This window comes from Taudactylus pleione, unplaced genomic scaffold (genome assembly GCF_031769625.1).
Source record: "Taudactylus pleione unplaced genomic scaffold, aTauple2 ptg000117l, whole genome shotgun sequence".
Classification (NCBI taxonomy): domain Eukaryota; kingdom Metazoa; phylum Chordata; class Amphibia; order Anura; family Myobatrachidae; genus Taudactylus; species Taudactylus pleione.
In genome coordinates this window covers 11,927,782-11,948,872 of record NW_028284519.1, presented here as the reverse complement: position 1 = coordinate 11,948,872, position 21,091 = coordinate 11,927,782, and positions in this window count along the sequence as shown.

Genomic DNA, 21,091 nt, shown 5'->3' with positions numbered 1-21,091 from the left:
AGCCGCCCCCTGCTGCACTGACCTGGCTGCCCTCTCCCAGAGGGGGCTGCCAGAAAGTCAGAAAGTATGATTAGGAGCTGATTGTTTATTACTTTATCTCCTTCAACTTTACATCTCTCTTCAAAGCTTAGTACATCTCCCCCTCAGACTCAGTCGCACACACATGTACAAATGTGCCACTTCAAATTGATCAGTGCAATCTAGCAGAGTAGTTTTGTTAATCCTCGTTTTATTTGTGTGAATAAGTTACACATTTTGAGCAAGAAAGAGAGCATGGCCGAGTCTTCTGGAACCTGGTGCACCAAGAGGGGCTATTTGAAACCACAGTGTATGAGGACACATCTGTAGGACACATTTTAAGGCACTCTAGTCACTAGCAAGTACTGTATATGTTTATATTGTTTAATATATATTTGCCAAAAACTATCATTGACTGCCATATTATACCGAGAGCATCAATGACCTCCATATAGTACAGAGAGCATCAATGGCCGCCTATAATACAGAGAGGATCAATGACCATTTGACATACAACAGAAACTTCTTAAACACATGCATACAGACGGTGTGGCAATAGCTAATGTTTAAATAGGTGCTACTTTTGGAAGCACACCACTTTTTAAGTGCAATTATACAGATGTGTCCAAACTTAACTTTGCCGCTGATGCCGCAAACGTCCCCATGCATTGCGACATGAGATTTGCCACTCATGGGTACGGCACAGTACGCCAGGCCACTACAGCATTCGCACAATGCAATCCTATGGATCATGGGAATTAAAAAGACACACACGCCCATTCGCAGGTGCGCAACTCGTGGCATGCATGCCACAGCAATTCACAGCAGCGGCAAAGATGAGCGAGGACACATTTGTAGGTAGAATTTTTTTGCTTTAACCATTTGAATGCTAACATATACCTAATTGTGCCACTAGGTTCAGGCAGTCTCTAAGAAGAATATACTGTATTTTACTGTCACTCACACTTGCACAGTTCAACACCCTATTGCTCACAATGTCGCTAATTTGCTGATGCAGGTGGCTTAGGTTGGAAAGGAACGCTCCGAACACAGTCAGGCTCCTCATACAGTATGCCTATCTCTATATTGGTGTGCGCAGCTGCCAATGTGTCAACACGCACTGTGCCTACACATTATGTAAGAGGGTGAGGGGCGCACAAGTAAGCAGAGCGAGTGGCACCCTTCCTTCCATCCAGGCAGGATCGTGGCCCACCTGCTGGTGCCCTCCATCCTCTGGCACCCAGGGCATGCGCCCCGTCCGCCTCTCTGAGCTGCACGCCTTGTCGCAAGCATTCATTCTAGCAAATCTAGCGAATGTGCATACATGCGTATAGTTGCAGCTGGTGTTCTGTTCATGCACAGAACCAATTTGCTTATTGTACACTTAGAATACTCAGAATCAGCCCAACTGTGAGGAGCTAAACAATTTATTGAATAATGTAAGAGCAGTGTGGGTAAAAGCAGAGCTAGCATTTTAATGTAATATATTATAGACAGGTTGCTACAAATTACAAAAAAAAACCCTAAACCTAAGTGCTGTGGATAATAGATTTCAAACGAAAGTTACCATACACTTTTTAACTTTGGATTTATATATATTTTATGGTTAGTAGCCTTTAACACAGTTTCCATCCTGACAGCAGATAATCAAAAATTTAACAAGAATTGTGAGAAGAAAATAAACAATTGAGGAGCAATTTCTTCGCTAAGCAGCTGGAGTCTCTGAAGAGCAACACATAGCACATTTGACATATTGTACTTCAATAAAGGGTCAGACATTTATTTTCTAACTGGGTCTTATCTCCCAATCTATTTCCAGGCCCAGCTAGAGTCCAGTGAGACATGACCAAGGGATTTGCACAAGGGACAAGCCGGTGATGTCCACCTGCTGCATGTCAGGAACCAGTGGCTGATCTATAATAAGGTGTCACATCCAATTTCTTGGCCAAGGTCATTACGATAATTGTGGTTCAGGAGTGAAACAGTCTATTCCTTTGTCATAATCTTATCAATTTCAATTGTCCTAGTTTATAACATTGAACACATTCCCCTGTAAGCCCAGTATTATTGTTTTCTAGAAACTATTTCATAGACCTGTACACAGAAAAGAACAGAACTTTTCAGCCATCATTGAAGAGCATGGGAGACATTACACAGAGATGAATAGTTCAGTGTTGCTGAAAACCGAACACACCCAAACTTTGGGGTTCTGATTCGAACTGAGTCCTGGCTCGGATCACTTTGGTGTTCGTAGTAGAACCAAGCCTCAACTCGGGTCTTCTCACTAGAGATGAGCAGGTCCGGGTTCTCTGAGTACCGGACCCACCCGAACTTCGCGATCCTGGCCGGGATCTGAGTCCGGCTTGGGTTTTCCCGCCTAACTCGGATCCCAAACGTCATCATCCCGCTGTCGGATTCTCGCAGGTTTTGGACTGTATATAAGTCCCTCACCACGGTAATCAGCGCTATTTGCTTGCTGATTCCCGGGCTGCCAGGGCTGTGCTTTGTCCAAAGGGGGCTGTGTTGTCCAATACAGGAGTGTGCTCAGAGCCGGCCCTAGCCAATTTGATGCCCTAGGCAAAATTTTGACTGGTGCCCCCTAGCAGATAATCCCAATAGCAATCTAAGTGTTTATACACGGATGTAGTTATATTGGCGGCAGAAAGGATGCCAGCTGTCGATATACCGATGCCGGAATCCCACCGCCCGGCATAATGCCAACGCCAATATTCCTAAGGATATCAGGATGCTGGCGTTGGCATCCTGAACACAAGACTCCTGAACGAGAGTGGGGGGGTTAACTTTAGGTACCCCTGGGGGAAGATTGGGGATTGGCACCCCCCGGAGAGGGTTAGGGTTAGGCTACGAGGAGGGATGATTAGGCACCATTGGGGGAAGGATAGGGTTAGGCACCCCCCTGGGAGAGTTAAGTTTAGGGTGTGGGAAGAGGGGTTAGGGACCACTGGGGGTGGTTAGTGTTAGGTACCACTGGGGGGGGGGAGGATAGGGTTAGGCACCACTAAGGGAGGGTTAGGGGGGGTAAGAGATGGAGGGTTAGGGTTCTTACAGTACCATATCATACTGATCTCATATATATATATATATATATATATATATATATATATGTTCAAAATCAGACGGCATTTAGGAACCCCCAGCAATAAGAATGCTGACACAGCTACTTAGATCAACGTTTCAGAGTGTGACCGCTTTTAACTGGGGGTTCCTGAGTTCCATCCAATTTTACACCTTACATTCATTTTATAGTAAAGACACCTGAGCATCTTGCATAATTTGAATCAAGCAAGTGCTGGGCAGTTAGGTTATGTTAAAGATAATATATCCAATCAGTATGTTTTTGGATTGTGGGAAAATAGAGTGCCTGGAAGAAACCCATACAGGCACAGGAAGCACATATAAACTCCACCCAGAGATGGCCTTGGTGGGAATCAAACCCATGATATCAATGTTATGAGGCAGCACAACTAACTACTGCGCCACTGTGCTTCCCATTATTGAAGAGGAAAGACAAAAGAATATAGCACCAACCACAAGATGCAGTAAATGGCAGCACTCAGCGTCTCCAGGGAAAGAAGTTACTGTCTATTATCCTTGATAACGGGCAGACGGCCGTAAACATTAGTAATAAACAGTAACTTCTTGCACTGGAGACACTGAGTGCCGCCATTTACTGTAGATATATATATATATATATATATATATATACAGAAACACACATACACACACAAATATATTGTACACATATACATACATATACATCCTATAAGTATATATATACATATATATATATATACACAAATACACATGCACACGTATATATATGTGTATACATACACACACATATGCATATATATATATATATACAGTGTATATATACATACACACATATGCGTATATATATATATATATATGTATGTATATATATATATATACATACATACATATACACAATCATGATTGGAACTAGTCCTGCATCCAATTTGATAAGGCTAACTCAGTCCTTCCCTATCCTGGATTCCTCAGAAGAATCCTTGAGTGCTATGCCTGCTGTTGCTGCTAGAAGTGGATCTTCATCCCAGAAAGGGACCAGGAAGACTACTAATAGTTGTTCAAAAAAACAATTGACTGTTAAACAATCCTTTGCAAGGGGGAGCAAGTATGACAGCAGTCACCCAGTTGCACAGCGGATCACTCATGCTATAACAACTATGCTGGAATTAGATGTGCATCCGAAATCCGCCATTAGTGCAGTGAGTTTTAGACAGTTAATTGAGGTCCTGTGTTCCCGCTACCAAATCCCATCTATAGCTTGTGCAGGGACGTTAAAAAAAACCCTAATTAGTGTCCTCCAAATGCCGTTGTACCCACTGTCCACTTGACCACAGATATGTGGACAAGTGGAACAGTGCAAATACAAGATTACATGACTGTAACAGTCCACTGGGGGTGAGTGCATTGCCTTCAGCTCCACCAACAGCAGCAGCAACAAAGAAACAGCAGCTCATTCAAAGGCAGGCTACTCTGTGTATCACCGGTTTCACTAAGAGGCATACTGCTGACAACCAAAACTCAGGGATGTCATTGAAAAATGGTTTACCCTGCTTGGACTCTCCTCAGGATTTGTGATTTATGACAATGCCACCAATATTGTGAGAGCATTACAGCAGGGTGAATTCAAATATGTCCCATGTTTTGCTCACACAATCAACATGGTGGTGCAATGACAAGGCCGTGCAGGAGATGCTCTCTGTGGCTCACAAAATTTTTGGACATTTTCACCATTCAGCAGTTGCTTGTAAAAGATTACAGCACCTGCAAGAAATGTTGAATTTGCCCTGTCACCAGCTGAAGCAAGAGGGAGGTAGTTACAAGGTGGAACTCCACCCTTTATATGCTTCAGTGTTTGGAGGAACAGCAAAAAGTGATCCAAAGCTAGATATATAACTATGACATAGGAAGGGGGAATGTACCTTACTCAAGCTCAGTGGAAAATACTTTCCATGTTGTGCAAAGTGCTGAAACCCTGCAAGTGAATTCAAGTGAAACCTGTGAAGTGAATTCAGACACTGCCAGCTTGAGTCAGGTAATTCCACTAATTAGACTGTTGTTAAAGCAGCTTGAGAAACTGAAGAAGGAGCTGAAACAAAGTGATTCCGCTAAGTATGTCAGACTTGTAGATCAAGTCCTTTATTCACTTCGCCAAGATCCAAAGGTTGTCAGGATCTTACAATCTGATCAATACATTTTGGCGACCGTGCTGGATCCTAGGTTTAAATCATATGTCATGTCTTTCTTCCCAGCGGGCAAAGATCTGAAGAGATGCAAAGAGCTGGTGGTAAGGAAATTGTCAGCTCAAGCGGCACATGATGCAGTGATGGCTCCTCCTTCAGTTTCTCCAGCAAGTGCAGCTGCCAGGAAAAAACTAAACTTTCCCAAAAAAAGACCCACTGGTGATGCAGATGAGTCAACACAACCAAGTTTTGACATCTGATAGATTTTTGGATCGGCGCTTGCTTTACTTATAAGGTCAGTGTAATTATGCACAGGTGCTGCAGATCCCAAAGTTAGACTACCCAAGTCTAACTATAACAAATGGCAAAAGGGAATGACTCATGTGTGAGTTCACACACGTGTCAATGGTGGGACTGCGCTCCGAACAAGTGGTGTATAAATAAACTCATATATCATTGACTGAGTCTAAGGAGTGGTTTGATTTATCATATACTACTTTTATTGTTAATTTGTGCTTACTAAAAATAATAATAATGATAAATGCTGCTGATTTCAAATAACATGTACGATATATGGAGAGGGAGGGTGGTAATGAAATGGACGTGGATACAGAAATAAGTTTCTGCTGGTAAAGGGTCAGTAATATGATACCATTCAATGACTGGCAAACAGGTGAGAGAAAGGTACAGAGGGAGGGCGTCCCACACCCCACTGTACTTCAAATCCAAAAATAAAGTCAGAGTCTAGAAGAAAGTCAAATCTTACTGATAAGTGCGATCAGACCCAAGTGGTCCGTGATCCCTCTATTAAAATGAATAAGAGTCCCGGTGAGGCCTCACCTTCTGATGAACGTGAAAGTTCTCTGGTCCTGTCTTCGTTCTGCCTCTTGGAGTCCCGGCTTCCTCTCTGGCTCCACCGCTGGTAGGGCCGTATTCCAGCAACTGTTGGGCGAACAGTTGCAGGCTTGGTCCCCACAGAGTCTGTACACCGAATCCCGTGCAGCACCACGATCCCGTGAGAGGTCGTGGGCTGTATGGGAAGTTGACGGCCCCGGACTGCTGTGCGCTCAACTCACCCAATTCGAGGAGACTCTGGCGGATGGAGGGGAGGGCCGTGGGTCACGCTGATGGCAGAGGTGTGCAGTGTTCCTTCGGTTCCTTCGTACTCCTACGCGTCAGTATCACTCCCTAAGGAAGGCTAAACCAGCCTTCCTTAGGGAGTGATACTGACGCCATTTTGGGGGTGGAATATAAAGTGTGTAGGGCGGGGCTTGGTCTCTGATGTGGGCCAACGTCACAATAAACACCTGTTGCCATAGTTACTTGTCCTGGTAACGAAGGCATAATCAGCCTTGGGGAATGGGAAAAAATGCATCCTTGGAGCCATGAATAGGAAAACAAGCAGAGATGCAAAATGTACTTGTCATATTAAACACTAACAAATGTTATTAGTTGACACCTGCGACCATATTGATAAACAAGTGAAAACAAGATGGTTATGCCACGGAAATTGGGAGGATCTGTACTCATGATACTAAATGATAGTGTACTTTAAAATGATAGTACACACTCCGTTGTATGATGGAATGTGTTGATAGGATCTAACATACTGATAGAGTACATTGGCATAATTGTGTGCACAAAACAGTAGGTATACAAATACTAAACTGTTGAATGTACATACATTGTATAGCGGTGTCTGGAACTAAGATAAATGCAGTGAGTCAAATACAATTAAGTTTCAGCCTGTTATGATCGTTTTTATTTCATTGTCTATATTGAGCCCATATGGGGTCAAGGTCTTGAGTTCCATTATCCATTTTAACTCTTCTTTGTTGACTGCTTTTTCATAATTACCTCCTCTCCAGTTCCTTGTGACCTGTTTTGACATCTGGTTGGGTGTAAAAGAATTGCCTACAATTAATGAGACCTCTACCATGACTCCATCTGATACGGTCACCATTCAAAGGATGGTTGAGGACTATTTTAATGATAGCATCCAAATAGGCATGTCAGACAGTCCATTTCACAGGAAAAATGGCAATTTGGAGGCCCTTATACAAACTGGCTTTGCTAGACTTGAGCTGCCCACAATCCAGTGTGTACTTAGAAAGAGTTTTCAGCACAGTCGGGAACCTTGTCAGCGATCGGCGTAGGAGGTTACTTCCTCAAAATGTGGAAAAGATGATGCTCATCAAAATGAACTAGGAATTTCACGAGGAAGACCTTTACCGACAATTACATCCAAAAATTACAGAGGCACCTGAGGCTGTAAGGGTGGATTCCAGCAGGGACGAATTAATATTGTGTAAAGATGATGGTGAAAACATCTTGCCTCTGTAAAGCCATTTTGTGCAAGGAGAGATCATTGCCAGCAATGTCAGCTGCCCATTGGTAGCTTGTTTTGTGGGGGCCCAAACAAACCAATCGCTTCAGCCACAATTGGCAGTCCCTGTCGCTGAAGTGATTGGTTTGTTAAACTGTGCATGTCCTGTCTGACACCTCCTTCTGTATTTGCATCTGAGATGGACGGATTTGCACAGCCTCTTATGTGCAACTCTGCAAATCTATCCATCTCTGAATCAGACTCACTGTCTGTGCACAGTAACAGTATATGTCTTAGTCCAATTTGTTTACACTCGTAGTCACCATCATATCTTTTGCTTACCTTCCCATTGGGGGACCAGGTCTTCCTCATGGGCATCCTCATCGGCAAGAATTAAGAATGTTTGGCTTTGCTGCTGAAGTGAAAATACTGCAGACTTGTGGGAAGAGCCCCCTCACCTTGCAGTTCTACCCCTTAACCCTTTTCATAAACATGAAGGCTGCATGCTGCTTGTGCAATTTTCTACAGAGCCAAGGCTGTCCGCTCCTGGAGCACCCCTTTCCGAGAGGGGAGGGGGATATATCATTGTTAAATGTGTATCTCCTGATGACTTGCTGCTGTTCCTCCAGTTGCTCAAGTTCAATCCTTCTTGTTTTAGCTGATAATATGGCAGGTCATATTCTGTTTGCATATTGTGCAATTTTATACAGCCTGTTGCAGAATGCCAAAAATGCCCCCAACTTTTACGGGCAACAGAGGGTGTCTCCTGCACAGACCTCTCTTTTTTGAAAAAATTCTGAACCACCAAGTTTATTGTGTGGGCAAAGCATGGAATGCATTTAAAATTGCACATAGGAATTGCATGCACAAAGTAGCTTGCCTGTGAATGAGTTGGCGTTGTGTAGTAGCTGACAGAAAGAGGATGATGATGATGTTACCGCTTTTGCTGAGGGCAATACACTTATCCAGTGGACTGTCACAGGCTACAGATGACTTGACAAACATAGTCTGGGTTGGGGTAGAAATAGATGCACACCTCAGAGGTGGATTGTTTACTCTTTTGGCCAAGCCTAACAACAATGCACATATCACGGGCATGAGGTGGGACCATCTTTTTTAAGTACAACTCATTCATCATCATCATCATCAGTGTCCTCATTGTTAGATACACAACTATAGCCATTATATTGTTGCAGATTAACAATATCTGAATTTCCATCCTCCATTTCTAAATCTGCAGATTTAGAAATTGTGGGAGGATGCTGGTCAGAACTTATCACAGGTTCAAAATGTGATCTGTCTAATGCTGGGTGCACACTGGTGGACACATATATCATGTGTGCGTCGGCCAGTGTGTACACACAATATGTCTGTGAACGACGTCATTTGCAGACATATAGCGTCTGCTATGCAGCACAGCCGATGGCCAATATATCTGCAGATATTGGTGCATCTTGCTGTGTGCACAGGTGGTCAGCCGACCACCCGTACACTTGCTGTGGAGGCCGCCAGTATCTGACATCACAACTGGGTGGGCCCATGAAAATGCTTGCCCAGTTGTGACATGATGCACAACACATCAGGCCGACGTTTGGTAATTGTGTATGCACTTACCAATCATCAGATAGGACAGCGGATCGGCACACACCTCACTTATGGACACCCTTGGACTCTTCCTTGGATTCTTCTGTGAACATTAATTTTGTTTTTCCGACTGTTTTTTTCAAGAAAGGATATGTCTGTTTTGGAGGTGACACCAGTCACACTACTAGTACTACACTTACAATGAAAAGCTAGTGCTTTGGCATTTAAATGAAATGCATGACTGTGTTAGCCTGGGGTTTTGGTTACTAGTACCATGTACAACAAAAAGTGGCATTGGCCGGAGACGTTCTTTGGCACTATAGGTGGTGTATGGATTATTACCTTTTTTCTTCTTCAGGGTCCATAGGGATCGACAGGGTCCATGGGGATATTATGGTTGGAGAGACCAGGCACCAAACAGTTAGCTTCAGCTCCCAGGATGCCCCGGGTCCTCCTCTACATATACCCCGCCCCTAGCCATAGAACTTCAGTTGTTCGTTTGGTGTGGCAGAATCCAGACGCACCTTTGTATCAGGGGACTGCTCAGGCAGTCCTAAACTTTTATTTTCTGTTTTATTTTATTTTTATGTGTTCGGATTGATAGTACTAAGCGTCTGAATTGAGACGCATGTACTGCGACTCCATCTACCTCCGCCGGGCCGCAACACCAGTAACACCAGATTTCGGTGGGTCGCGGCTGAGCTTGCTAGCAGCAATGCTGTGACCCGGACTCCAACCGGATGCACTGAGATGTCAGATAAGGCGATTCCTCGCTTACAGGGAATCGCACGCGGCAGTCCTTGCTTCTGGTGTCAGAGATGCACCAAAAGCCGCTGCAGTCAGGGCCCGAGTCAGGGTCTGCGTCCTCACTACACCATCGGGGCCCTATCATCTGATGCTGGGGATTGGCAGCAGATGTTTCTGCTGCCACGAGGCCAGCGTACCCGGCTGGTTAACGCAGCTTAGGGGAGGTAGGTGCTCCCCGGCAGCTCCTCCCCTGACCCAGACGCAGTCCTTCAATAAGGTTTTGCGTGCCTGGGTCGCTCCGCCTACCCTCCATGTCTATATGAGATGCTCACGGTCCACGCTCAGAGCGCCCTGTAGCTGTTGGTCTCTGGAGGGTTTGGGTCAGTCTCCCTGTATACCTCTCCCTTGGTTAAGGTATTTAGTGCTCTATATCCTACCATTCCTTTATGTTTCTGTAGTTTATTTAGAGTCGATTGTAATTTTATTACATATGCATTGTATGTGACTGTTTACTAGCTGCTGTATTTAGACTGTCTTTTATTTCTGTCTGTCAATTATAGCCTATCACTGTTATTTATCTCCATCCTCTTGGGGTGGAGGGTTTTCTCTGTAGACTGTACTTCACATTCATAAAGATTTTGTGAAAGCTGTCACATTACATTACAATTATTGCCTTTATTGAACATGTCAAAAGATAAAGGGATACAGGAGGGGGAGCCCTCTGTACTGGTTTCATGTAAATCATGTATGGCCTATTTTTCCGCTCAGGTCATTAAGGATGGTTTGTGTGTTGTCTGTTATAAAGAGGCACCTCACCAGTCAAGTTTACCTGTCCCTGGACAAGAGCCTTTTTGGGTATCCTCTTTGTCCCAGGTAATGAAGCAGTTTGTGGATCGTATGGCTGCTCCCACTATGCCTCCTTGGATGGGGTGTACACAGCATCCTATGTTTACACCACCTATGCATCCTTCCTGGAAGGATGTTTATGGCCATTCTAGGCAGATTATGGCACCATCTAAAGTTGATAGCAGACCGGTAGTTACTAAGACGCCTAATTATCTTTTTATCGGTCTGTTCAACATATGGATTCAGACACATCATCAAAGGAATCAGATGATGCACAAGTTTCCTCTCCAGGGTCGAGTTCAGCAGAGGAGGACCATCCATCCACAGTGGATGTCTGTCTTTGGTGAAGGCAGTTAAATCAATCCTAGATATTCAGGATATTCAGATCATAGTAAGAAGGCTCCAGTGTTTAATCACCACCGGAAGGTGGTCAAAACGGAGTTTCCTGTATCTGAACAGCTCACTGAGCTTATGGAGGAGGCATGTGGTGACCCTGACAAAAGTTTATATGTGAATAAGAGAACAACAGCGTTGTATCCTTTCCCAGCTTCTGCGGGAGGTACCTCCTACTGTTGATCCTCATGTGACACATTAAATCAGAAATGCTACATTGCCTATTACGTCAGCATTATCCCTGAAGGATTCCACAGGTAAAAAGATAGAAGCATGTCTTAAAACAATATTTTCATCATCTGGAGCTGTTACTCATCCAGCTAAGGCTGGAGCCTGGGTAGCCAAAGCTGTTGAAGAATGGACGGGAGCATTGGAAGATTCTCTACTGAATGCTACCAGAGAACAGATGACATATACGGGAAGTGGCTTCCTATCTGAGAGGATCTGCTGTAGATGCTGGGATTTTTGCATTTAAAGCATCAGTAGCTTCAATAGTGGCAAGCAGGGCCCATCGGTTAAGATCCTGGAAAGCTGATACAGGATCAAAGAAGGCGCTGGATGTTTTACCTTTCTATGAAAAAGTACTTTTTGAAGCTGAGTTGGATAAAATAATAGCTACTCTGGCAGCTTCAAAGTCAGCAGGTCTGCCATCTACGGTGATTATAAAGTCTAGGCAGGTTTCTTTTCTGTCCTTCCATTCTCAGGGACGAGCAAGGAAATAGCCTTCCTCTAAAATGTCTAGTTTTCGTAGAATGTCAAGGCGAAAAACTAAGAGGTCCGGCCTGGCAAGATGTCCAGCTTTTAAGCCGGACAACAAACTCTCTGTCTGATAGGGGTGGGCCTCCTCCAGGGAGATCCCAGGGTGGGAGGCCGACTTCTTCAGTTTGCAGATTGTTGGCATCAAACAGCAACAGATGCCTGGGTCTGAGAAGTGGTCTCTCAAGGGTATGCCCTCACTTTCAAGAGGCATTCTCCCCAGAAGTTTTTTTGCACAGATCCTCCAGCAGATGCGGTCAAGGCTTTGGCCCTTCAGGAAGCCATTCACTCCCTGCTGCAGGCGGGGGTAATAATCCCGGTTCCTGTGTCGCAACAGGGAAAAGGTTATTATTCCAATCTATTTCTGGTTCAGAAAACGTATTGGGCTTCTCGCCCTATTCTAAATCTAAAAACCCTCAACAGGTTTATCAATGTACCCAAGTTTTATATGGAAACTCTCCGATCAATTATTTTGACAATGGAGCCTGGGGAAATCATGTTTTCCCTGGACATTCAGGATGCATATCTGCATGTTCCTATTATACCATCCCACCAGCAATTTTTAGCATTTTTTGTCCTTCAGCAACATTACCAATTCAGGCTCTATCCTTTGGCCTATCTACGGCTCCCTGGGTGTTTTCCAAAATATTTGCAGTCATGACTGCCTATCTCAGGTGTCAGGGAGTCAGAATTCTACTATATCTGGATGACCTTCTGATAATAGCACAGACTCCGGTGGTTTTACAAAACCATCCTCAACTAAGCATAGCCTGCTTACAAAAGCACGGCTGGATCATCAATTTTTAAGATATCATCACTTTCTCCAACACAGCAGATGGTACATCTGAGAGCTTTCCTGGATTCTAAGACGATGTTTCTGTCAGAGGACAGGATTGTGGCCCTATCACTGCGAATATGCAAGTTGCTACACAACCGAAGTGTATCCATTCTGTTAGCAATGCAGGTCCTGGGATCAATGATATCCACCTTCGACATGGTGGGGTATGCTCAGTTCCATTCCAGTTTTCTGCAAAGATTGATTCTCTCCAAGTGGAAGGGACAGTATAATCTAATAGGGTCCCAGAGGATCCTTCTTACTCCAGAGGTTCGCCACTCCCTCCTGTGGTGGCTGAGAAAGGATCATCTGAACAAAGGGCACCCATTCTCAATTCCAAATTGGGTGCTTCTCACCACAGATGCCAGTCTTTGTGGATGGGGATCAGTGACTGGTCATCACACCTTTCAGGGAAGATGGACAAATCAAGAAAGTCAATAAACATTCTGGAACTGCGAGCAGTATACAAAGCACTTGTCATGGCACAGGACCTGCTCGAGGGCAAGCCGGTCCAGATCCAGTACGACAATACGACAACAGTGGCCTACCTCAATCAGCAGGGAGGCACAAGAAGTTACGAAGCCATGAAAGAAGTGATAAGGGTTCTGATTTGGGCAGAACGTCATCTATCGGCCATCTCTGCAATATTCATACTGGGAGTACTCAATTGGGATGCAGACTTCCTAAGTCACCAGGATATAAATGCTGGAGAGTTGTCTCTCCATCCGGGAGTGTTTCAGCTCCTGGTAAACAAATGGGGTCTACCAGAGATAGATCTCATGTAGTCATGTCACAACCACAAGGTCTCCAGGTACGGGTTCAGGTCCAGAGACCCATCAGCAGCCTTCATGGATGCACTGGCAGTAAGATGGGACTTTAAGCTGGCGTATCTCTTTCCTTTGATTTCCTTCATCCCAAGAGTTCTCAGGAAATTCAAGCAGGAAGGCAGAACAGTAAAACTGGTGGCTCCGGCTTGGCCCAGACATCATTGGTTCACCGACATACAGAATTTGTCAATAGACAGTCCGTATCTTCCTCCTCTATGGCAGGATCTGCTAACGCAGGGTCCCTGCTGGCATCCAGACTTACCTCATCTGGTTTTGATGGCGTGGCTCTTGAATCTTCCATTCTAAGAGCAAGAGGTTTTTCCAGTTCTGTAATTTAAATGATGCTTAGGACACGAAAGCCTGCCTCTGCCCGCATCTATTACAGAGTTTGCCATTCTTTTGGTCAATGGTGTTCCCATAGGAAGTATGATCCTAAAGTCTTTAGGATTTCTAGGGTACTGGCTTTTCTCCATGCGTGTTTAGACCGTGGTCTCCGCCTGGCCACTTTGAGAGTACAGTTTTCTGCACTGTCTGTCTTGTTCCAGAGGAAGATTGTCTCATTACCAGATGTTAGAATTTTTTTCCAAGGAGTTCTGCGAGTTCAGTCTCCTTTTGTTCCACCGGTAGCACCATGGTATTTGTCATTGGTTCTTAAGGGGCTTCAAGCTCCCCCATTTGAACCTTCTAGACTCTGTAGACTTGAAGTGGTTGACAGCAAAGACACTTTTTCTTCTTGCTATCTCTTCAGCTCAGAGTCTCTGATTTACCAGCGCTTTCTTGTCGCTCCCTATTTTTGATTTTTCACCAGGATAAAGCTGTTCTTCATACTAGGGAGGGTTACCTTCCTAAGGTAGTGTCCCGTTTTTCATGTGAATGAAGAAATTGTAGTTCCAGCTTTTCAAGCTTCAGATCTTTCTGTAGGTGAAGCCTTCCTGGCTGTAGTTCATGCTCTCCTTATTTATGTGGAGTAAACAGACTCTGGGCCTGATTCAGACCCAGTCGCAAGCGCTGTGCACAATGGAGCCAGTTCCGTTGTGCGCATGCGCGAGACCTGGATAGCGATGGGCAATCCGTCGCTCCGGGTCTCAAACCAAAGGGGGTGTGCTGTCGATTTTGAGTGACAGCACGCCCCCTTTGGTGGGCGGGCTGGGGGAGTGGCTGCACAAACGGAGGCATTCCTATGTGAATGCCTCCGTTTGGGGGCGGCCCCACTGACATCACTCGTGGGGCTTGCGGCAATGAGACCCTGCCACAAGCAATCCCGATGTTCACAATGGTCTTCACCATAGCGACCATCCTACTGGCCGCTCGCTATAGCTGTGGGTGGTCACCCACAGCTATGCGAGTGGCCAGGAGGCCGTTCTAAAAAAAAAAAAGACCGGCCCTGATTCAGAGCGAGTGCTCTTTTTGTTTTATATGGTTTTCACAAATGAGGATGGCCAGCTAACAATCATGTTGATTGACAGCTCGCCCCATTTGGAAGACGGGCCGGGGGGGTGGCAGCCCAAACGGAGGCAATCCCATGGGAACGCCTGCTGTTTGGGGGAGGCCCCACTGACATCACTAGTGATGTCAGTGGAGAGCTTCCGGCTCTGACAGAGCCAGAAGCTCTCCGGGGCTTACTCATCGTAAGCCCCGATGGTCGCGATGGTCTATGACCATCACGACCATCACCCTAGCGGTCGTTAGAGCTGTGGGTGTAAACCCATAGCCTAACGACCGAAACAGAGGCGGCCGGTCAGGATGCAAGCGGCCGCCCTGTTTCTGAGTGACCGCTTGCATCCTCCGACCACCTCTGAATGAGGGCCAGAATGAATTTATGTGTTATATACACCTTATACACAGGTATACTGCAGGTAATTTTATACAATATTTTCAATGATTTTGTGGCTCAAACAAAGTTTCTGTACATACATGAAAATCATTTATGTTATATATACACCTTATACACAGCCTGAAGGTAATATCATACAATATTTTTAATAATGCTGTCCCACAAAGTTTGTGTACATTGAACCATCAAAAAGCAAAGGTATCACTATCTCAGTCATGCAAAAAAAAATTCTGTATTTCAGATAATTTGGATATGGGAGACTCAACCTTTAATATTTTTAGCACTGCACTGACTCATCTTTAAATGGCGGTGAAATTTGTACTCTATTCTGTATATTTTGCTGGCCTCCTTGCACTGTAACTTCACATCTTTGTATCATAGCACTTAGTTGATAGATCTACAAGATATAGCTGGCTATATGCAATGCTATGGCTGACTTACAATCCTTAGAATACCTGTGTGGCCTGTGGGCTCCTCTGATGCATTTTTATGAAAGAGTGAAATCATTAACTGAACTATGGGTGCAGAATTGTTGGTGTAACCAGAACATTTAAGGCCTTAGTGCAACATGTGCAGTAGTCTCCCTCTTCAATTACTACACATGATATAAAAACAAAGTAGTGGATACACTAGATATTAGAGAAACCTACAAAGGGTCAGATTAGTTTATCACCCATGTGCAGGATACACAACAGCCTGCAACAATATACAGTATACCAAAACTATTATTTTCAATCTCCACACAAGAGCAGTGTATCTCTGTATTTTAGGTATTGGACAGTCATTTTACAATGTGGGACTTTGTGGATACTGGTGGTTCTGGGGCAGAGATTCCCAAACTTGGTACTCAAGGCACCCTAACGGTCCAGGTTTTAAGGATATCCATGGTTGAGCACAGATGGTTAACTAAAAAGACTGAGGTACTAATGAAATCACCTGTGCCCAAGCATGGTTATTCATAAAACCTGGACTGTTAGGGTGTCTTGAGGACTGAGTTTAGGAACCTCTGGACTAGGAATAGGCTCAATTTTACATTTTGGGCTTGGAAAGGCTGAGATTCTTCTTTCTCTGTCATGCAACTAGTATGGCTTAATTTGCATAATAGTAGCCTCCTGTTTTTAGCGTAAGGGGTCACTATCGTCCTTGAGTACCAGTGGGATTTGACTTCAACCATAGCATTATGTCTGATGATGGGCATTGTATTAACAGAACCTTGCAAGTGTCTCCTTTGTCTATTTTATTTATTATAAACTGGATTGTACAGCTAATATAAAAAAGCAAATATTATCTTTAAAACGCATATAATGGCACAGGGGTTAACAAAGCAATATACAGTATGGTGTTAGGGAGTAGTATGTGAGAGAGAATAGTATGTGATCCGATCTTTTTTTTATATGTGTGTCTAGTGGCAGTTAAACTGCTGCAAGAGTTCTGAATTTCCAAGCCCAGTCCAGGGACTTAGGTGTCTATTTACTAAGCCTTCGATGGAGATAAAGTCCAACCAAACAGCTCCTAACTGTCATTATTCAAACACAGCCTGTGACATGGCAGTTAGGAGCTGATTGGTTGAAACTGTCGGTCTCATTCAGACCCGCTCGCAAGTGCTTGAGTACTCGAAAATGGGTCGATGTTGGGCTCTGCGCATGTACAGTGGCCGCACTGCGAGTGCGCGAACCCCGGAGCAAGAGAGAAATTCTTTCACTCTGGGACTCACTACAAAAGGAGCGGCTGTTGATGGTGATCGACATCTCGCACCGTTTTGTAGGCGGGGCGGGGGGTGGCTACACAAATGGAGGCGTTCCCAAAGGAATGCCTGCCATTTGGGGGCGGCTCCACTGACATCACTCATGATGTCAGTGGGGAGCTTCCGGCTCTAATAGAGCCGAAAGCCCACTGGGGCTTGCGGCAGATGAGACCCTACCACAAGGGTCTTGACGCAAGCCCCGATGGTCGCAATGGTCTTGACCATCGCAACCATCAACCTGGCCGCTCGCTAAAGCTGTGGGTGGTCACCCACAGTCTAGCGAGCGGCCAGGAGACCGGCTCAGAAAATAGATGCGGCCGCCCTCATTCAGAGCGAGTGCTCGCATTTTGCGAGCCCCTCTGGATGAGGTCATGTATCTCCAACCAAGGCTTAGTAAATAGTCTTAGTCATGAGGTCATGTATGCCACAGTGGTGTAGCTAGCTTTTGACATGAGGGGTAGCAAAGTTGAAAAAATAGTCTCCCTAGGTCCAGGTGTTTCATAATTCAAATATCAACATCTAAATACAATACATTATTTGCAACCAAATTATATCAATAATTGCCCCTATACAAAGCAGCCTCCCGGTAGCCCTACACTGTGTTAGTAATCCATATTTAATTAAACTTACTATACAATATACTCTATTATTAAAGCTGTGACAATAGCGGTTATTTGTTTGTGGTATTGTTGGTGTAGAACTGTTATCACCTGTCCGTGATTACCCCGGACAGTCCGGAAATCCACTAGACTTTCCCACTGTACGGGTGGTAATACTGGGTAGTGCAAACCACTATAGCAAGGTGCGACAGCAGGCGGGAGTGGTAGTTGCTCATGAGACACAAGGGGGCTGGAGAAATACAGGGGGGCTGAGGCTGAAGAGATGCGGGCGGGGACTGAGGAGATGCAAGGGGGTTGGAGCTGTAGAGAAGAAGGGGGGCTTTGAGGCATATAAATGGGCATAACAAGGCTCTGGGCTGGCATGTGAGGGCATTAGAGGCTCTGAGACATATTGAGGGACACATGAGAGCTCTGAGGAATATCGAGGGGCATTTATTAGAGTGGATTGGAAATGGCCTGAAATGTGACAAATAAAATAGTTGAAACATATATATATATATAGATATATATATATATATATAGATATAGATAGTTATATATATATATATATATATATATATAGGGAGGAGTGGGTGAGAATAGTGTAGGATGTAGGATAGTGACAATATTCTAGTTACAAAGTGTTCTGTGTAAAAGATTTGAGGCATTAGCAACTCCTCCAAACAGACAAAATATTGCTCTCCACCCCGAGCAGAGTACACATGGCGCCTCTACAAGGGCATTCACAATACAGAGCTTGGATGCATCAAAGGAAATAGATTTTTCTCCACTTTTTCATATTATTGAATTTGGCATTCAAGACAGAACATTACTATCGGTTCCCATTAGATTCAGTGCTAAACTGCTCTGGCATTTGTTTAGCAGTGTAAGTTCTCAGGAAACCTGCTGTGTTAAAAATTTTAAATTTTTTTTTTACAAATATGACAAGAAAATCCTCTGTCGATCAATACAAATCCTCTTCTAATGCTATTGCGCTAATGCCAGCGGCTCCTGATTCAGTCAGATCAATAAAGAGTCTCTGCAGATAGAGACTAGAACAGGATTTCTGTGATGCTGAGTAAATGACACCTGTGTTATCTTTCTCAATGCACTGCTTCTAATTTACTGCTTTGGCTAAATATGTACTAGGGCAGACTGTCTGGTTCATTTTTAAAGGCAACCACATATTTAGCTCCCGATACATAATTTTGCTAATATGTCTATTTAATGAATAGTCTTATAAGGCGGTTGGGAATTTCATACTATTTGTGTATATCCTTTGTGACAAAGGCCAAAGACTTCACTTTCTCTTTTTCTTCTGTTGATGACACTAAGGGCTCAATTCAATCAGCACGATGCTGAATCGCCCTGGGAGGGAGCTCCTGGAACTATTCAATTCACTGCGCTGTTTGCTCCGACAGTTGCTAGTTAAGTCAGAGAATGCTGGTTCTCGCGACTGAACATGGGTGTTTGGGGCGGAATTCAATTGTATTCGCGGCCCGCATCTCCCGTCTAAAGTGACAGGAGATCACTGGCCGCTATGCAATTGTCCAAGATTTTCGCGCTGATCGCGCTCATAGAGGTCAGGTTTAGCCGTGTAAAGCAGCTAAACCCGACCAAAGTGCTGGGCACGATCGCGAAAAGTGATGTTTGGGCGCCCAAACATGTCACTTTTCGCACATTTCAGCTCTCATCCCCCTGGGGCTGCGAGCTGAAATGTACCGCTGGCAGCTGATCGTGCCCGACAGGAGCAAGAATTGAATAGCTCCGTCGGGCGCGATAGGGGCTAGAAAGAATTGAATTCCACCCTTAGTGTGAGAGAACCGGCATTCTCCGACTAAAGTGTCGGCAGTACAGCTGTTAACTCCGCTCTAAGCAGGAAAGCAGCCGTGCGGCCGGCACTTCTGTCGGATTTCTCCTTGCACCCTCAGGGGGGAGCGAGAAGAAATCCTTTTGTCAGACAAAACAGTGCATAAAATGGAATAGCTCTGGGAGCTCCCTATGTGTACTGTATATACAGTATATATATATTTTGTTACACCAAATAACTACTGAGATAATAGTTTTTTATATTTTTTCATATTGTGTGTGATTATTGTTTTTTGTTTTAGGGGCCTATTCATCATCACTTAATTTATGCAAAAGCAGGTGAAAAATAAAATTTTCACCTACTTTAGTGTAATTTAAGTGTCAGCCCCATTCATCATTCTTGTAACGCAGGAGATATCACAGATATCTCCTGGTTACAATTGTGCCTCGATAATTTCCACAATTAGTAGAAATTCTGAAGCCTGGGAAGATTTATATGCCAGCCCAGCCACTTCAGCCAACAGAGGGATCTATTAAGATCCTTCCATGCTGTGTCTGCACTGCCCTGGAGCTCTCACCGCAGACTTGTGGCCAAACTGCTTCTGCTGGACTCATCACCGGCAGGAGACAGGTAAGAGGGAGCCTGGGGGAGAGGATGCATTGGCGAGGGCGGTCAGCAGAATTGGACACCCGCAATGCTGTGGGGGGGGGGGGAGGGAAGGGACAGCCAGGAGGATCGGACACCTGCCGGGGGCGGCGGATCAGACACCCTTCAGTTTAGCTTTGTAAACAGCTAATACAAATATTTCATAGGGCGGGATGTACTAAACATCGCATTCCGCGGTGCAATACATTCCGCCAATTATCAGATACATACTGGCGATAAGATACCGGATAGAGGACTCGGCAGCGAGGGGGGGTAATTGAGAAACTGGAGAAAAAGAGCCGGCAGGGGGTAAAGAGACACCAGAGGAGAGGGGCCGGCAACGGTTGGTGAGATATCGGAAAGGAGTCGACAGCAGGGGTGGCTTGGATGTGAGGAGAGGAGCCAGCAGCAGTATAGGGCACACTGGGTAGGACACACTGGGCAAAGGATGCAGGGAGGGAGCTCTGGAGAAACAGGAGAGGTATTTTACACTTCCAAAAAGCTGTCTCCGCAGAAAGTACAGATTTTTGGAAGTGATATTTAAGTAAAGCGATATCACTGATATATCTTGGTTACAATCCTGCAGTCCCCATATGTTAGTGTTTGGACATAAAAATTATGTAATTCATCAAGTTCCGCAGAAGCATTTTTTTCAGAACTTGTGAGTGATACTGTATGCCATGCTGAGCTGCTGTACAGCCCCCGAAACCCATCACAAGCGGCCTTTTACACTTCACTTTGTGCAGTGTAAAAGGTCTGTGCCCTCTCTGTGGCATGATGAATGCAGCGAGTTCAGTCCATAATTATCCCCACATATATGCTCTTTCATCATGAGTTTTTTCACCTACTTTTGTAGAAATTATGGAACAATGAAT